Source organism: Lampetra fluviatilis, chromosome 20, assembly GCF_964198595.1.
Source record: "Lampetra fluviatilis chromosome 20, kcLamFluv1.1, whole genome shotgun sequence".
In the NCBI taxonomy this organism is placed as follows: domain Eukaryota; kingdom Metazoa; phylum Chordata; class Hyperoartia; order Petromyzontiformes; family Petromyzontidae; genus Lampetra; species Lampetra fluviatilis.
In genome coordinates, this window is record NC_136294.1 from 10,826,338 (window position 1) to 10,845,680 (window position 19,343).

Below are 19,343 nucleotides of genomic sequence, written 5' to 3' on the forward strand. Positions count from 1 at the left end.
CACCGCCGCTTCGAGAGCGCCTGCAGTGAATATCAACAAGCCAGCGTTCACCTGAGCATGGAGACACTGGCACTGTTTGTTTTTACTGTAGCACACTTTACCCATACCCAACAGGTAACTCTTGCGTTTACATGCTCTGATACAATCCGCATATTAACACTAACTCAATTAGTCTGGTAAGGGTACATTCCATCCCACCTCATTCTGCCCTCATGATACGTATTGCGTCTTCATAATGATCATATGAATATAGGGTTCAAAAATATAGGACTGTTATGGATAAGCATACAAAAATACTCTAGTGGTAGTGCCTTACGCCGAAACTCCCTACTCCCAGCCAGTCTAAGCAGCGTTCCAGAAAAAAAAAATGATCTAGTGAGAAATTAAGCCTCGGTTAGACTGGTATTTGTAACCCTAGCCTTAATGTAACCAAAATAATTATCATAACCCTATAACCTAGACGTAGCAACAGTGCCCGCCCCTAACCCTAACCCTTAGCGTCAAAACAACATGCATAGGGCATTGTTCCCCGATGAAGTCACTGCACCTGGACTTGGGAGACGAAAGAAGATTTGTTTTAAGGAAGCTGCAGGTGCCAAAAACACGGGGTAGGGGGCGGGGGGCCCCGCCCCCCACCACCATTCCCTGTGCAGGCAGGCAGCAGCTTCTTCGGTGCACAATGAGACACGGCAACAACAGCTCTAGGGCCCATCGAGTAGCGAGCAAAGTCCCCAAAGTCCTCACTAAATTCAGCTGCACGCGCATTGCGCTGGCGATTGGCCGAAACGTCTCTTTAATCCCCTCTCTGTAAATTTTAAATAAATAACCGCTCGCACAAAAATGTACGTTAGTGTATTTTCTTCCGAAAGGCATAATTGAAAATCCCCTGTACATTTCTTCATCCGCACTGTCATGAATTGCTTCCTTCCCCGAAACCGGGAGATCGGCGCCGCAGTTTTTGTAACTGCAGCGAAAATTCGCCGAGGCCCATTTGGGGAATATTAACAGAGGCTTGCTCCACTTAACCTAATGTGCAAAGCCAGTATTTGGCGGTGTCTGCCAGGATCAACAGTTGGGATGAGAAGTAGGAACTCAGGCGGCAGGGTGGGAGCTGCTTGATAAAGGGGTTGGCGTTTTGCAAAGAGGGAAAATTTGATCTGACCAGGTGACTCAGGGGGGCTCACATTGCCCATGTCAGAGTGGGAGCCTGGGTTCGAATCCTGGGCTCCCACCTGAGAAAACACTAGATTCTTAAGTGTGCTGTATCCCCCAGGCTGATTCTGAGGAGATGCATACCATTGAAACAATGATTTTGTCTGTGCGGTGATGTTATGCCCTAAACCAGCACTTTAGAAGTGCGGGTTGGTAGATCACACACATGTGTGAAACTTTCAAACCTACTGGGTGGCAAGATGGCCAGCAAATGTCAGCAAAGCAAATAGATTACATCCATGTGCGCTGAGCTTTGGATGTTAACCCATTCGTTAACCCCCAAAAAGTTACGTTAAATACTTTTTTTCTCACTCCCAAAGCTTCAAACTCGTATAAAAGCACAACGTAAGGTGGGTATCTACAAAAATAGAGTCGGTTTTTTTTGTCGCATCCTTTTTTCAGGCCCTTATCAGTCCCTTTCTCTTCCATCATGCCTCAACACCCATTGGGTGGAACTCGTGTGAGTTTTCCATACCTTTTTTGTGTTGCCTCTCAAGGGAGAAAAGGGAGCGCTCTGTTCATCTGGTGAAAATATCACGAGGGAATCTGACCACGCAGGGTCACTTGGTCCTCCTGGGCCTCCAGGTCCCCCCGGACTTCCTGGTCCCCTCGGCCTTCCTGGACATCCTGGGCCTTTGGGATTGAAGGTGCGTGTGTGTGTGTGTGTGTAGGGGGAGCAGTAGCGCTACGAACCCAGCGACCAGAATTCGCTTCGCACTCATGGCCAACACTAGTGACTAATATCCGAACTGGTCCTGGGCCTCCCCTAGGTCAACTCAGCCTCAAATAAGTGCCTGGTGTGGTGTGTAAGGATCGCCACTGGGGAGACAAAGGCGGTCGGGCCTGGTGCTGGCCTTCATAGGTGCTCGCTAACAGCAATCGCCCCAACAGACTGTCACAACAATGAGTGGAGCGCCAGGTGGCTGAAACGGAGCAAGAAGACACAGTAGAGTGCACAGGTGGTGCATCTGCCAGTCACCTCAGTCAGTCAACCCATGGCACCTGGGTCTCTCCCGTGGCCTCCTGCTGGCCATCAACACTTCGCGTGGCCTTAAAGTGCAACTAGCCTGGCACAAGCGCCGTGGTGATGTCACCACCACTGGGTGGCGAACAGCGGTTGTTACTGTTGTTGTTGCGAGTGTGAGACGATGTGTTTGGGGTGCAGTGACCCAAGTTCGTTCATTAGGTTACACTCATTACACACAAAGTGCTTCCCGCAAATGAACCACAACACCTTGCTAATCTCGTCACAGAACATACACCATCACGCAAACTCCGATCATCCTCGTAGCTGCATATGGCTGGCCATCGTGCGCTTTTAGATGCGCTTCTTTGGCTGTCTGGAACACTCTTCCTTCCGATATTAGGAAGCCACTGGAGCTATGCTCTTTAAAATCATCTAGCTTGATAACTCATTTCTTGAGAACTGCTTTTGTGTTGAGTTTGTTGTCTCTCCCTGCACATGTGATTAGCACGGATGGCTACGTACGGTGTGAAAGAATATTCAACATACGTAACAACATACGTACAAATGCAAATTGAATGTAACCTGGTTGTATACGTTCTGTCTGTGACCCTGCAGGGAGAAAAAGGCGAGCTTGGTGCAGCAGGGCCCGCAGGACCCAGGGTAATTGTTCAATTCGATCGTACCAAGCGAGCACTTCAACAGATATCACTTTGTCGGACCTTTTTTTGGAAAAAAAAGAATACACACCAATTTAAAAAAATCCAACTTCATTTTAGCCTCATTTCTTGTTGCTTAGAGAGTGCAAAAATGTATTCAATTGTTTTTTTCTGTGATGTTGCACAAAATTTAGGTCAGCGAGGCCTCTGATGAAGACGTAAGCCACAGAGCCAATAGCTTTGTAGATGTGCAACTGGGTTGTGTGTTGTAGGCAGTCTCCGCATGGGTTAAACCAGGGGTCGGCAAACCAAAATAACAAGAAGAGCATATTTTTTGTCGAATTCGGTAAAAAAATGTTAATCTATATTTCAAGAGCCGCAATGCACGTGGTTCAAATTCATTTATTAGGTATAGCCCTGTGAGGGCATTAATTCTAGATTTGAAGCTTTCGTGACTGCAAGGAATCATATTATTAGGTTTTTTCGGTAAAGTCACGTAGGTAAAACATCAAAATTAATGAAAATAAAATAAAATAAAACAAAATTGACGACGTTTCGGAGGCAACACAAGTCTCCGTCATCAGGTGGGACCGTCACAGCCGAATTAGCTGCGTGACTTTACCGAAAAAACCTAAGAATATAGCCCTGTGAATCGGGTGCAACCGCAACAAACAAAAAACAAAAACATGAACAAGAAAACATCTTAAAGTGACTATGTGCAAACAGAAAATCCAAGAAAAGACAGCAAAATATTGCAGAAAACGCACCGTACACCAACACTGTGTGCAAAAATCCCAGTGGGATGCAAGTCAAACAACAACAACAACCACAAGACAACTTAGATTAAGGCCATCAGTCTAACTCTGTACAGCAAAAAAACAAACATGGTTAAACCAAAAAACTTTTCGAAAATCACCAAAATAAAGCAATAAAAGCAATGAAACAGTGATCATAGGAACTGTGACCGAATTTTCACAATAAACTACGTAAACAACATGTACTACCAAACTCTGCAGCCATAGTGAATACGAGACGGAGGCCATTAATGAATGACGTCACGAAGCAGTCCTTACAGAGCCGCCATGCAGCTCCGGAGTCGCAGCTTGCTGACCCCTGGGGTCGACGTTTCGCGAATGAGATAAAGGACGAAGCAGTGTGCTCTGGTCCTGCTACTGCAGTAACCTCGTAAGGTCCAGCAGTCACAGGGCAGACAAGACACTAGGGTGCTACTGTGAACTCTTGACAGCAACTTAAAACTAACTTTAAAGTTTATATATTTTGTAACTGGTACTGCCTGTGCATTTGTACGGGATACATGGCCAGGGTGGAGGGTGGGTGTGTTGGGGGCGGGTGGATAAAGTACAACAAGTTGGCACAGTAGGGGGCACAGGTGGTGCATCGGCCAGTCATCTTAGTCATCCAACCCATGGCATCTGGGTCTGTCCCTTGACTTCCTGGCAGTGGGCGTTCGACACTTCACGTGGCCTTAAAGTGCACCTAGCCTGGCACAAGCGCCGTGGTAACATCACCGCCACTTAGTGGCGAATGGCGGTTGTTGTTGGGGTGCATAACATCAGTGCGACGCACGAGCCCAGCTCCACGCTGTGGGATGCGGGTGACTTCACCATCGTGCAATTGCCCGCCTGAGTATCAGCTAGCAAGCCAGCAAAACTTTTTTTCCAATATAATTCCAATTCATATTCTTCTTTTGTAAAGAGTGGTGAACCAATATATTCACATATTTCAGTGCGTAACAACTCCATTGGATTGAGTTGATTTTAGTCCTCACAATTTGGTTTTATTAAATTAAATACACATGCATACAATACTGTCGTTGTATAGTGCAGTTATTGGTGATTAGGCTGAGAAAATGTAATTTTACAGAATATGATGAAGGTCCAGATTGTATACAATGGGTTTTTTGTGCAGTTGTTGGTGGCTGGACTGAGACCACCAATTTTCTATCCCTTATAAATACGTTTAATGATGGCTTTATATCCAGAATTGAACCCAAAATCAATTCCCGGGACTCTTTATTGCAACAATGCAATAAACTAACAATTCACAAGTAACCTGATTTCGACCTTGGATCTTTCACCTTTTATATTCCACTTGCTTAATCGGTTTAACCCATCATCAATTACATTATAAACGAACCCGTGGGTGGAAATTACCAAGAAGATGAATTCCCATGGCTTTTTACGAATCACTGGCCATGACTGCGCCCTCTCAGGGTCCCTCCGGTCTGGACGGGGAACCTGGTTCTACCGACATCCGGGACTACAACTACGGCCTTCTACGAGATGCCATGCAGGTGAGCTGCCTCATCTTAAAGATGCTTGCATGAAATAGGATACTGCATATGCAAACGGATTCAAGCGGCCTTGGACACAGCTTGTAGAAGTGATCATGAATGGTTAACACGTGCAGGCTTTCGCGACCAATATTCATAATAAAGGTTTTTGGGTTAGATCGCGTTATTTATAAATGTATCGTAGCCCTCCACCACCCGACACGGCCAAATAACAGTAAAAAATGTGCCACGTTTACAAAGGACAAATAGTTCACTACTTTAGCCCACCAGTGTGTTGAAGAGTGAATCAACATCATTTAAAATTTGAGTACGACGTTTCGCCGGTAATTACATCCATCATCATCGGGCAATTTGCCAGAATGGTGAAGCTCTCCTCTTGATCCCGGTCTTAAATAGAGCAGCAGCAGAGTGACGTCATCTTTAACACACCGGTGGGCTAAAGTAGTGAACTATTTGTCCTTTGTAAACGTGACACATTTTTTACTGTTTGGCCGTGTCGGGTGGTGGAAGGTTACGACACATTTATAAATAACGTGATCTAACCCAAAAACCTTTATTATGAGTGATCATGAATGCTTTCACGTCCTTTTAGAATGAAAGTGCCAGCCTCAGATGGTGCATGGAGATACATTTTACATCCACACCTCTTTGTCAATCCACTGCTGGATGGAGGCTCTTCCACACCACGTGGGTCGTAGGGGTTGTTTGAATATGCTTCACCCACCACGCCACCACTGCCGAGCAGTGCTGGCTGTGCACGCCTGAAGGCAGTGACGGTTGGTGGATCGCACAAATGTTGCGAAACTCCATTCCCATGAGTGTCGAGCCTTACCCTGGGTGTACGGGAGAAGGCAGTACAGAAAATGTAAACACATAACATCTGTCCTATCTGTATGGAACAGTAACTAATGGGCATTTTTTTTGTTTACGGGGCAAACCTTACTAATTGGCTGTGTCGGGTGGTGGTGGGTTTAACCACACATTTAGATTAACGCGATCTAACTAAAAAAACCTCTATTATATATAAGATTGGTCGCGAAAGCCTACGCGTTAAACTATAACAGAGTGCTGCCCCCTTCACATTCTTAGGTTTTCTCTGGGTGCTCCGATTTTCCCCCACATGTACAATCACTCATTATTTTGCTGGAAACATCTCAATAAATATATGCACCTCTGTGTTTGTAAATTATGCATTATTGTGAGATTCAATTTCATAAATGCTCGATACATTAAAATAAATCAATAGTATTATATGGATTGGCATCGCTATCACTAAACATTTGAACTCAGGAAACTGGCTTTAGAGCTCTGTGCGCTAACCACTGCACTTCCACTCCACCCACATGAGGCTAGCAGCTAAACGTGTGATGAATTTCAGTCCTAGTCTGAGCAGCGCAAACCTTCACATCTTCATCAGGGGCGGATAAATAAGATATGCTTTTCACACAGCAATGAGACCTGATGACCAGTGCATTGTGCATCGGGTTTTGAGCATTTGATTTTTATTTGTATTCATCGTTTGGGTGTACAAGTTCCCATTGTGTGCAAGTGGCTTCAAGGCCAATTAACCACATTTTCCATTATGAAACCATAATTCCCTGCGCTGAATCCAATGGACGGGGAAAAAAACGTATGCATTATTAAGGTGGTTATTTTGGATTGATGGTAGGACAGCAGCCTGTGTAATTACCAAGGACTGAACACGTTGAGATGGTAACGGAGTCTTTTGGGCATAGCTTATTCATGAATGTTTAAGGTGCTTATGATGATTTTAATGGAAAAAGACGCCAGTATCCGGCCTCAGTGAGCAGCCAGAATGTGAAGGGAGTAGAGAATGTTGTGTATGTAAGTAATTCGCATTGTACAAGGGTTTGTGAGAAGGGTAGATTGTATTCAGTGGACTGCACAAACCAACTTTTTAAAGTGACGATATGGCCTCCAGTGTTACACAGTGGGTGTTTACGTCGGGTGTAATAGCTGTGTCATTGTACACATCAGAGAAGTGGATGTTATTGAGGCAACTGGAGAACAAGCTTCTGGTCTTGCGAGATAAAAGCTTGTGGAGGATGCTAGGAATTTCATGACAGGACGCAGGTAAAAGTATCCTAAAGGCTCAAAATATAACGTAGCGCCTAGCATAACACAGCATACAATAATATCCGTAAGAAGGGGTGATTGCCGATGGTCAAGAATAATAATGGAGTGGCAGCCAAGGATTGGAACGCACCCGCGTGGATGGCCACTGGGGAGATCGAGCGATGAAGTCAGTTCGCTGTTCAGGTGCCAGGTCGATTATATAACCGCAGGATTGTGAGAGGTGGCTGCGACTTGGGGAGGCCTTCATCCAGCAGTGGATTGACCACAGCCGACGACGACGATGATGATAAAAAATAATCGAAGACACAATCAGGTTGTGGTGGGTAGGGCCCTTATGCAGGTTGGGGGTTTGTGGGTTACCGAGATGAGTATTGAAATAACAACCATGGGTTTGGCAACAAAGGTAAGACCATGTGAGTAAACCTGCGATGATCCCTGAATCGTGTTGTTATTCTAATTGTTTTTTTTTTGCAGGGTCCTCCTGGCCCCCCGGGTTTGCCAGGATCTCCCGGCCCCCAGGTTTGTCATTTTATTAAACTCTTTGTGCGCCCTCTTTCCTGACATGAAGTGAAGCTCTGCCACTTCGAAGTTCCAATACATCTTTGAGTCGGTGTTGAACATTGAGCCAGTGGCTTCATCTTCTGAATATTGAACCAGCTGTGTCATGAGAATAGGTTTTCCCCTTTTTTTCTGGCAACAAAACAGGTGTTAAGATGTTAAAACACCAAACTGAAACTTGTGGTCAGAATGCAAACACAAAACATACTCTGATAATATATGCATTGTCTTTGAAACGGATTGGTCCACACCAGAGACAGCTTTCTTTTGAGCCTAGTCTGATGCAGCTGCATCATCTTTTGAATATTGAGCCACATGCTTCGTCTTCTGGTGCCTTTTTCCTGGCATAAATTGAAGCTCTGCTGCTCAGAAGTTCTAGAACCATGTTTCAACAACCCCATGAAAAGACCAATAGCACAATATGAGCACAATTATAAATTAGCTAATGGCGAAAATTAAAATGTATGCAGTGTATATGATGTTAAAGCAGATATCCTGGTACCCCCTCAAAAATGAATAACTTAGCAATGTGCTCTAACCCGTTTAGGTAAACGACTCTGATTTGTTGCTTGATTGACTGCATGAACGATTGATTGTGTTGGCCGTTGCTTCGCAGGGAATGAGTGGACTCCCTGGAGAGCTGGGTCCCCCCGGAATCCCGGGGACACCAGGGCTACCCGGATCAATGGGGGAGCGCGGATTCCTCGGGCCCCTGGGTCCCCCTGTGAGTACGGACTCGAGCGAACGCACCTCCCGAAGTCAAAGATCCCTCGGATAGCCTTTAACAGACTTTTGAGGCAGGTGCTGTTTGCGAGCACCTATTAAGGTTGGCACGGCACGCTGCAGGCGGATCGCCAGCATTATGCCCGATCGCTTTTGTCTGCCAAAGTGGCAATGTTTACACATCGTACCAGGTACTCATTTAAGGCTGAGTTGACGTAGGGGAGTCCGAGGACCAGTTCAGATATTCATCACCAATGTTGTCTGTGAGTGTTCGTATCGCCAGGTGGTGGCGCACACCAACAATCCGGCATGGTGGAGGCGAGGGTCGCTAGATCGTACAAATGTTGTGGAACTCCTTTCCATTAGGCGTTGAGGTACCATACCCTGTTTTGCCAGAAGGCAATACAGCAAATGTCGACTCCGCCTGTTCCACCTGCATAGGACAGAGTGTTGACCCTGGCACACGTGGGTTTTCTCTGGGTACTCCATTTTCCTCCCACGTCGAAACTTTCTATAAAGAAGAAAACATCTTAAAATACAGAGGACCACAGAGCTTAGGCAGTGGTCGGAGACTGCCCACCGTCTGGCTGCTGCCTTCCCACTTCTTTGGTTCCCTGCGCCTCTGAGTCGTTCTCTCTTTGACAGTGAGCGAATAACGTGCAGCACGTTACAAGTTGAAATTACTATTATTACCGACATATTATTATTGTCATAAACTACAAGTCAATATAGACATAACACTGTTTTCGCTCATAGTAAGTAATGCTTCCACTTTATAATTAGCAGGAGTGGCCGACTCATAATCAGGAGATCATGAGTTCAAATGCTGCCTGGTCAGGGATTGACTCAGCCCGTCATTCATCCAGGGTCCAAAAAATTGAGTACTGCATTGTATGAAGGCAATGGGGAGACAGGTCCTCGGCTGAAGTGAATGTGGAATTTCCACCACTGAATAAAGCACCATCAATGACCATGAGCACCACCAATGGCTGTTTGAGTTTGGGGACAAACTTTGTATTATTTGGTGAACTGCGAGAAACAACTAACGCCTCCATGCCTAACACAGCACTAAGATAATCTTTGTGTTTTCAGGGTAACAAAGGAGATGCTGGAGAAAAGGGGGACAAGGGTGACATGGTACGCATGACGTGTAAACAATCTCTTCGTTAACGAATTTCACCTCGAGATTTGCATGATCACGTGTATCAGCTCAATATGGATGACACAATAGCAGCACCATCGTGCCCCCTCTCTGTAAACTTAATCAGGACCCTCGCGTGAGCGTCGTGAGACTCGGCGTGGCATTTCTGGGTAAGCAAGTGCGATCATAACAACAACAACAACATAAGTGGCACGTTAACAATTTACAGTCAAAGTCCGTTTTATCCGGAGTAAACGGGACGATCAGTACCACCCCCCCCCCCTTCCCGAATATCCAGGGTCCCAACACGGGATTCACTCGTTTATCCCGTGAGCGTGACCACAGGATAACCCCTGGGACGAGTGTAAGAATTTGCGGGATAACTCCCTTTGTTTGGAAGAGGCCCCGCCCCTACCCACAACGCATCACCAAAAAAACGTCACTAAACGGGGGCGTGGCCAGCAGGCATGCACGTGGGGGGCCACCCTCGATGGGCGTTTGGTAACGGCAGGAGGTCACAGTCATCACATTGCCTGGTCTCTCGGGCACCAGTCCTAATGGGCTCTTTCCTAACGGGTTGCGGCCAAGATGGCGAGATGTTAACTACCTCGCCTGATATACAGGAGGTTCATGGGTTTGATCCCGACCCTGACACCTGCTGTATATTTGGAGTTTGTCTATCTCTGTCCCCGTGGTTGCATGGATTTTTCTCCGGGTCCTCCGGATTTTCCCTCCACACTTAGAATCAACATGTGTTTAGAGTATGTGGCTTCTATAATTTTCCACGTGATAAGCCACTTCGTTGAGCTATCATCTACGGCCAGGTCGCTTCTGAAACGAGCTATATAGCTCAGTGGGCCTTACCTGGTACAATAAAAAAAAGTTTAGTTTCTTACGTGAGATGGGCATAGGAAGGGAGCTTGCTTGCCATGATGTTCGGAGAGACCCCCGAAGGACGAGCACCTCAACAATGAAGTGCAGAAAGCACTGCATCAGCATTTGCACACCCATACTTGATTTATTGGCAGGAGGTGGTCCTCTGGTCTTTTTACCACTTTACTCCGGATAAGCCCAGATATTTGAAATAATCTGTCAAACAACTACAATTATCTGTGGTTCCAACCTGCGATAATTCTAAGTGTGTGCCGAATAACTCCGTGCAACCATGGTTTTGACCCCAGATATTTGGGTGGCCATGTCCCCCGGATATTTGTAAGAGAAAACCGGGTTTTTGCCGACCCTGGATAAATAATTTCCACGGACTATCTTGCAGTCTCATCTGGAACAAACATATACATTTTTATATTTTGACAACCAGCTACAAGGGTCAGACTGTGTAGGTGTGTGTGTGTGCAAGTGCCGTTGAAGTGATGCTAGCGTTTTGGCCATGCTCCACCAGGGCTTGTCGGGGAGATTGGGCGCGCCCGGCGAAAGGGGAGACATCGGAGAAAAGGGCGACCGAGGACCCATGGGCCTTCCGGTAGGTGGCTGATTCATCACTCGCACACAAGGCCTCATATCGTCACTCCATCACGCTGACACGAGAGAAGGTCTCACGGCTCTCCGGTTTTGATAACTGCATTATGTCAGCATTTCTGGACTACAGCAGGATTGAATTCTTGAACGGTATATTTCAGTCATGCAGTCGGAGCGTAAAAGTGCCCCCACGCTTTAACAAGCGTGAATCTATATTTGTTTTGTCTTAGTTGCTTTTCTTCCTTTAATGTTATTCTGGTGGCAAGGTTTGGTGACATGTGTTGGTGGCCTCTTCATCTTGACGCCACCCTTATTGTCCTACGAGATTCTCGACCACGGAACTGTGGAATTTCCACCGCTGGCTCAGGGTTTTCAATTGTGACGACCACTGACCCACACCTTAGTCTGATTGTATCCTTTTATGTTTTCTGTTCCATCCTCCACACTGTGTAGGGGGCATCAGGACTGAGTGGACCACCGGGAACAACAGTGAGTCAACTGATATTTCTGTTTGATATTCTTGTTGGGTTCTTTATTTCATTAACAATAAAAAAAACGCTCACGTCTTTTAACTGTTTTTTTTCGGAGGCGTTCTGCTTGGAATGCTGATAACACGATTCCGCATTAAGAGTTTCACTTGTACTAAGAAATCAAGAGTTCCCAACAAAAGCCCACGCATTTGATAGACTAATATTCCAACTGTGCACGGAAAGGTCAGCAACCGATTTGCTGTACTGCCACCACTTCAAGTGGGTCTCACGTGCTCTTATCGTTATCCACTACCCCCACCTCCCATCCACTGGAATACGGAGCAGGGAGCCTCCCATTGGCTTAGCGGAGAGCCAGGTATTTCATGGGTGAACGCCGCGGGTGTGAAATTCACAAGCATCCTGAGAAAAAGGGGAGCGGGGGGACACCGTGCGGATAGAAATGGAGACGCGGCCGTTACTTGGGCGGGGGTGGGCATCTTTAGCTGCTTGGGCGCTCAAATCCCTACGCGGTGTATGAGTCAAATAAAACATCCTTTGGGACTCTGCCTTGTGTGTGCCGGCCCTTGTTTTCACGGCTCTACACAGGTGTGCACGACCAAACCTCACTTGCTCCGCTCCGTGCACCAGTGAGGAATGCATGCGAGTGTAAACTCCGCGGTCTTGATTACTGCGCTGCACTTCGTTACTGGCGATGCAAAGGTCTCAACACCGGTGGCAATTAGTATCTCTTGCAAAGTTTGGTTATTCTGTTGCGATGCATGTGTTTTCTCCACACACTCCTGTTTCCTCCCACACACAAAACACAACACAATTAAAATACTAACTGGACAAACCAAAACTCTACTTTTTCTTTATTTTACCAGGTAAGGCCCACTGAGCTATAGAGCACTTTTTTCTAGTAGCAACCTGGCCACAAATGATAGCTCAACGAAGTGGCTTATCACGTATACATTTCTAGCAGCAGCCACATACTCTAAACCCACATTTCCAACAACTCAAGCAGCACTTTAATGGAAAATGGTCACGGAAAATGACAGTGGCTTTCCTCACTCGAGTTGAAGTAATATTAATATCCATGAATTCAAATCTGTTATGTGCCTTTCTAGACTTCAACATGATGCTACTGCACTGCAACTCCATAGGTTAAATTATCGTCTTAAAATTGTCAAATAATTCCGATTTTTCTCAAACACGAGTTGAAGTCTTCTTTGCCAACTGTAAAGGAGATAAATGTCAAAACTATTGTTTGTGGATGTATTGTCAAGAATGGAATTAGGGCAAACATCTCTTGCTTTCACCATAACCTTCTTCTCATTGTCTCACATTCTCCTTTTACACTCCTCACCCTAAATTGCTTGTTTTTCCTCTTGACTTTCACTTGCTTTCTTCATACATTCTGTCCTCTGCGTTTCACCCGTCTTCCCTCATCGACCGAACATATGCAATGCTCTGCCTCATTCTCTCAACAACGCTCTCCCGTCACCCTCCCATTGTATTACCAGGGGCCAGTGGGACTTCCGGGGCCCTTAGGACCAGCCGGGCCAAAAGGCGAGAAGGTACTAAGACATGAACAGCAGCGACTCGTGACTTGAGACTCACGGCATTGGGAAACAGTGCTCTCCACTCAAGGTTGGGTTACCTACATATCGGGCGACTCTCAGGCTGGGAAAATCGTAAAGTGCTCGATTTATAGATGGAAAATACGCACGTTCGTTTCACAACGTCCTCGATGCAATTCAAATATTACAACTGTATTTAATATAAAATGCTCATTTTGAAAATGAATCTTTGCTCAAATGAGCAAGAGGGAAGCAATAATCGACATTGCTTAATCGGAGCCAAGTTCTAAAAGATGACTGCTCTTTGGTTCTTTCGGTAAAGTCACGTAGAAATAAAATAAATAAAATAATAGAATACGACGTTTCGATTGCAACACAAGCAGTCGTCATCAGGTAGAACTAAATTTGAGAGAGAGAGACAAAACACAGACACAGTTCTACCTAATGACGACTGCTTGTGTTGCAATCGAAACGTCGTATTCTATTATTTAATTTATTTTCTTTCTACGTGACTTTACCAGAAGAACCAAAGAGTAATTCCTGCAGTCACGAAAGCTTCAAATCAAGGATGACTGCTGTTGAATTATCTATCATTCTTTCTCATGTTTATCTACCGCAAATAATTGAACTTGCAGGCTTCTGATTGAGAGACAAGCATTATAACTGGCATCAACAACCCAATCTGATTCACTGCTGCGTGCTGTGCATGCATTTTCTCTGCGACGTTTAATCATTGAGTGAGCATTGGGATGCCAGGTCTTTCTTAAAAAAGAGAAACCTAATCTCGATGCCTGATTAATTCATATTTCATTCAGGAGATTCAGATGTGATTCTGTGATATTGCCACAGTCCAAATTCCAATTGTCAATGATAAAAAAAATAGTTTCTAACGTTTCTGCTGTAACTAGACATTTTCTGGTTTTCTGTACCAAAAAAAAAATCTCATTTGGCTTTCACTTGGCTAAATAAAGGACATTGACGACTTGGTTTTTTGGACACATTTAATCGCAATCTTAATTTCGTGACTGAGATGTGAATGTGTGGTTTTGCTGATGAATGCACTGCCTTTTAACAGGGTGAGAATGGAGAGCATGGAATTATGGGAAAGCAGGGGCCACCAGGTCATCCGGTAAGTCACGTGATCTGGAACACTGGCCAGTTGCCATGGGCATCATTTTAACACGTTTTCTCATTTGTACATTCCAATGGGAACATGAGGAAGCTGGTTGTAATCACCAGCGAAACATCGTCCTCGAATTGTAAATGTGGTGGGGTTACCCTCTAACGCACCGGTGTGCTGAAGTGGTAACTAATTGACACGTTTTGTTTACATGACAAACCTTAGTAATTGGCTGTGTCGGGTGGTGGCGCGTTTTACGACTCATTTATATTTACGCAATCTAACCCAACAAACAAAACCTTTATTATGCATTCCAGTGGAATTAATGGTCAGCGATGGCATAGGCCTCTACTTTATGAGCAAAATAGTGTATTGAAAATGTCAGTGAAGCAGCTCCTCTAAACATTGTTGCCTTAGTATGTCTAGCATTCCCATTGATTCTTTCTAATATTAAGATTTCCATTTTTGGGGAAAGCCGTGAGCATAGATGTGCAAACAGACTTAATACATCACAACAGTGTATCTTTCTGCAGTGTCCTCTACTGCATGGTGGTCATTAATCCAGGCACTGCTCAGGTTGGCAAGCTTAGCTTCCAAGGTCTGATGCGATTGAGCATATTTCCTGGTGCTTTGGTCGTAGGCTCTTAAATCAATAATTATAGAATAATAAGTATAATCATTTATGCACTATCACTAGCTGCTGGGATTCGACACCTGCCGAGGAAACAGTGGTCAGAGCTCAGCACCACACTTAGCTACATCTCGGCTTTATCGATGTCTGGCTTCACTTGCGACTTGTGACGGGATACACGCGTGTGGGAAAACAAAGCATCAGGAACGGAATTTGGCAAACCCCAAATTCGGTCACTACGTTAGAGTTGGAAGGACCGGTGTGCGTGCCGCAGTACAATCCCCCGTGATGGGGCGTGATTTCCGGCCGTCAGTGTTCATGGCAGGTGGTGCGTAATCCTGTCCCGGGCCACCCCTGGGTTGATTCGGCCTTAAATTAGTGTCTTAATGGAGTATTACAACATGAGCTCTTGGGCATGCCAGAATCATCCACCTATGTGCCGTGCTGGCCTTATTAGCCGTTCACTCGCAGCACGTTCTCATACGGCTTTTAAGACTAAACAGAGGGTCATTATTATAGTCTTTGATTCAAATAGTACTTGAAAAATAAAGATCCAATGATTGTAATAACATATAACTGTTGATATGTTTAAAATATATTTATATGTATGTTTTTTTGTAGAGTTATGTTTTCTCGTCAATAATGAGACTATTGTATTATTATTTCCCAACCCTTAAAAAAAGAAAAAAAATGTATTGGGCCTTTCGGTAAAGTCACATAGATAGGTTCAAAGAAAATAACAAAAAGTAACAAAAAACTACGACGTTTCGATCGCAACACAAGCGGTCGTCTTCAGGAAAAGGGGGGTTAGCTTCCAAGGCAAACTGTTTATAAGGGTTTGAAATGGGCGTAGCCCAAATGTCAGCAACCAATGATAATGTAAGTGGTGGGCTGCCAACCCGATGGTGGTTGGTTTTCCACCAATCAAAGGGCTGCCAGGTGAAAATTAGCATGTTACTGATAGATTAGCATGTGAATTGTAGATCGCAGAGCCGCAACCAAATGATCGGCGCGCGACGTGGCTGTGTGAGTGTGAACCCTGTGAAAGCACAAGTTTGAAATGGGTGTAAAGCACAACTAACAACGGAAGGTGGTAGGATGGGAACATCTTAGCCAGTTATGACTTAAACTGGTTGATAACGTCCTTCCAATGAATGCTCAGTTTGTACCCATCTTCTCGGTTGAAATTGCGTCTGTGTTTATATATTTTCTTTGAACCTATCTACGTGACTTTACCGAAAGACCAAAGAATAGGAATTCCTGCAGTCACGAAAGCTTTAAGTCAAAATGAAACAATGTTATGACCATTTATTGTTGTGTGTGTGTTTTTTTAGGGAAGGAATGGGCTTACTGGAATGCCGGTACGATTTTGCATATTTTACTTGTTCATGAATGATTCCACAGTGTTGCATTAATATTATCTAGCAGCCCACTCGTCCTTTGGACGTGACCGTTCGTCCTTCAGGCAGCTAGCCAGCCAGCCGGCAGAACTTTGTTAGAATATCGTCTGAAAGTACTCACCGTGAAACGACGGTCCTCCTCCATCCACCCTTGGGTGCCCCCCTCTCAGGCATGACAAGCCCCCCCCCCACGCATGACAAGCCCCCCCCCCGCCAACCGCATACCTCCCTGTCACCTCCCCCTCCTCACGCACCCCTGCCCGAACATGCCCCCCCCCCCTAGCCCTCCATGGCCCGCACCCACCACCCATGCTTCCCCTCACTGCTCCTCCACGTGCCCCAATCTGCAAGCCGGCCCACCCTTGCGGCCGCTTCCCCCCCCCGCACGCTGGCCAAGTTCAGCCGGGCAGAACTTGCGCTGGCCAAGCAGACAGGCAGCAATTTGCAGTAAAACCTATTCTCGATCGAGGGTATTTTGGCCAACTTTTGGAAGCTTGCCAGAACTTTTCAAAGAGGTGGGTAATTTCCCACTCACACTTTACCTCACACAGAAATGCCGATCGACTAGCTGATGTTACCGATGTATTATGCTGCTCGGTGGACAGAGGTGGGGGGGGGGGATCAAGACATTTGCACAATTGTTTCAGGGAATCAAACCGGCGACCTCTGGATTGCAAGACCACCGTGCTGACCGTTATGCAACAGCAATGTCTCAGTGTCGACCAACTACATTTTATTTTAAAACGGAGCAACCTTCCATGGCTTCTCCCACCGGCGCCACAGTGGCGAAATGTTAATTACCTCACCTGGTATGCAGCAGGTCGTAGTATCGATCCCGACCCTGATGGCTGTATATTCGAAGTTTGCGTGTCTCTCTCCCCGTGGTCGCGTGGATTTTTCTCTGGGTACTCCGGTTTTTCCCTCCACATTCAGAGTATTTGGCTGCTTTAAATTTCCACATGATAAGCGACTTCGTTGAGCTATCATTTGTGGCCAGATCGCTTCTGACAAAGAGCCACATAACTCAGTGGGCCTTACCTGGAAAAAAAAAGTAGTTTGATTTTTAGTTTAACTTTTAGAATTCCGAAAGTACATTATATATTACTTTGGCTCTTTGCATATTTTGCTGCGTTCTTTGAATTCATCCAAAACATTTGTGATATATGGTAAATCACAAATAACATCTTAAATTAAGTTTGGAAGAATATCTTTTTTTTTATTAAACTATTATTTATGTTCTTGTGTTTTAAACCAAAGAAAACACTATTGCAAAAAAGTGCCTTTGAGAAGAAAAAAATTAAAGTCATTTATTTTTTTAATGAACGTTCAGTCGGTGCCCATTTACCATTTACGGTCCTGAGCCAGTGGTGGAAATTCCACACTCCTATGGTGGGGGTGATCCCATTTATAGAACTACTGTTGGCTTCCCCACAGAATGGCATTTATTGTATTAACCCCGTCGGGATGATGGGCTGAGTCGACCTCCATGAATTGAACTCGCAATTTGCTAATCGCAACTTGCAAGCTCTACCACTGTTCCACCCGGCTGGTTAACTACATTGAAAATAAACAAAGCGAAGCGTGGTTCTGCCCTATCTCTCATCCCGAGCATTGTTTAACCGTCGTCTCGGTTTCATCTAATACCGCTGCTGTGCTTGTGTCTTGTGCTGCAGGGACAGCCAGGGCAGCAAGGGGACAAAGGTGACAAGGTGCGTTACCCCGATTGTCAGTGAGACCAAGCCGCTGTTGCCTGAGGTGCTCAATGGCTCGAGGCACTGAACGGCTTTCAGCCCATTGACCAGAGCAGAACCTGGTACCAAACCTTTACTGGTGTCGGTGTTTTCTGTGTCCTATAAAAGTTAAAAGTTAATTGTGTGAGAACCGTCTACATTTTTTCAATGTAGACGGTTTTCAATATTATATTTTATTGCCGTTCTTTAGCATGAAACATTATTGACGTTTTGCCACTTGAGGTGGTGTTTGTTACGTGAATTGTCAGGTGTGTTGTGTGTGATAGTGTGTTTTCACGGATCACTTTATAGTGGGTCAGCCTGGTTCATCTTCATCATCATCACGATCCATGGACAAAATAGCTCCGAGCTGTCCACTGCACATTTCGTCATTTGTTTATCATGGGCATCGGATTCTATTCGTATTTTTTTCTTCACGGATGAAGTTATGAGCACCCCGTTCGCCAAGACCCTCCTCCTCTTTATCCAGGCTTAGAACTCGCTCAGATATCCGCTGGATTCAGGGCCGCGCTCGTATTCCCATGGCAGCCTTACTTGGCTGAGCGAGCTTGCAACCTAGCTGAGCAGCCCTGTTTTTGTGGCCAAGTTGCTTTCTGGGCCATCACCTCACAATAACCATAGGGAGATCTCCCATTTTAATTCTGGCAGCCACCAGATGCTAAACCACATTGTCAGTTCTCGTGAGCTTGATGGCCTAAACCTGGCCACTGTTTATTTCACGCACAAACATATTTCATTTCAATTTTCAATCAATTTTGCCGAGCTAACATAATTGCAGAGGTATGCACATGTACACTCACCAACTCAGCTAAAGAAAGCATTCTTGAAGTTATGGTTTTCCAGGCAACACCATTCAGGTAACACGATACATTTATGAATTAGGTTAAAATTAATTAGTATAATTGCTCAGGACTTCTATGAATCGCGTGACTTCTGTGTGGCCACCCCCATTATGAATCCCCTCTTCCCACCAAGCCCTCTGAAATCACATGCTGGTCCATGCAGCATTGAGGCCCTTATGTAGCCTCTTCCTCTCTTTCCTCATCTTTCTTGACTATTTGGTACTGTTTGTCCATTCCATTTACATCCTTTTTCCTCTTAATTCCCATTATTTTCCCTTTCCCATCCTTGACTTTCCTCCCCTTCCTCGAATGTGCCATGGGTAAAAGTTGAATGAATGTGATATGACTATGTAACACCGTACACACGTATGAATGTGTGTTATATTTTTGTGGCACAATAGAAAT

At 45.2% G+C, this 19,343-nt stretch overlaps 1 long non-coding RNA gene across 1 annotated transcript; it reads left to right on the forward strand.

The window, feature by feature from the left end:
• The first annotated feature begins 2,793 nt into the window (after positions 1–2,793).
• On the forward strand, positions 2,794–9,657 carry LOC144937766 (uncharacterized). The gene is made up of 5 exons (XR_013637775.1): positions 2,794–2,839; positions 5,069–5,149; positions 7,721–7,765; positions 8,421–8,528; positions 9,620–9,657. It is a non-coding gene; the product is annotated as an uncharacterized LOC144937766 (long non-coding RNA).
• Positions 9,658–19,343: the final 9,686 nt, after the last annotated feature.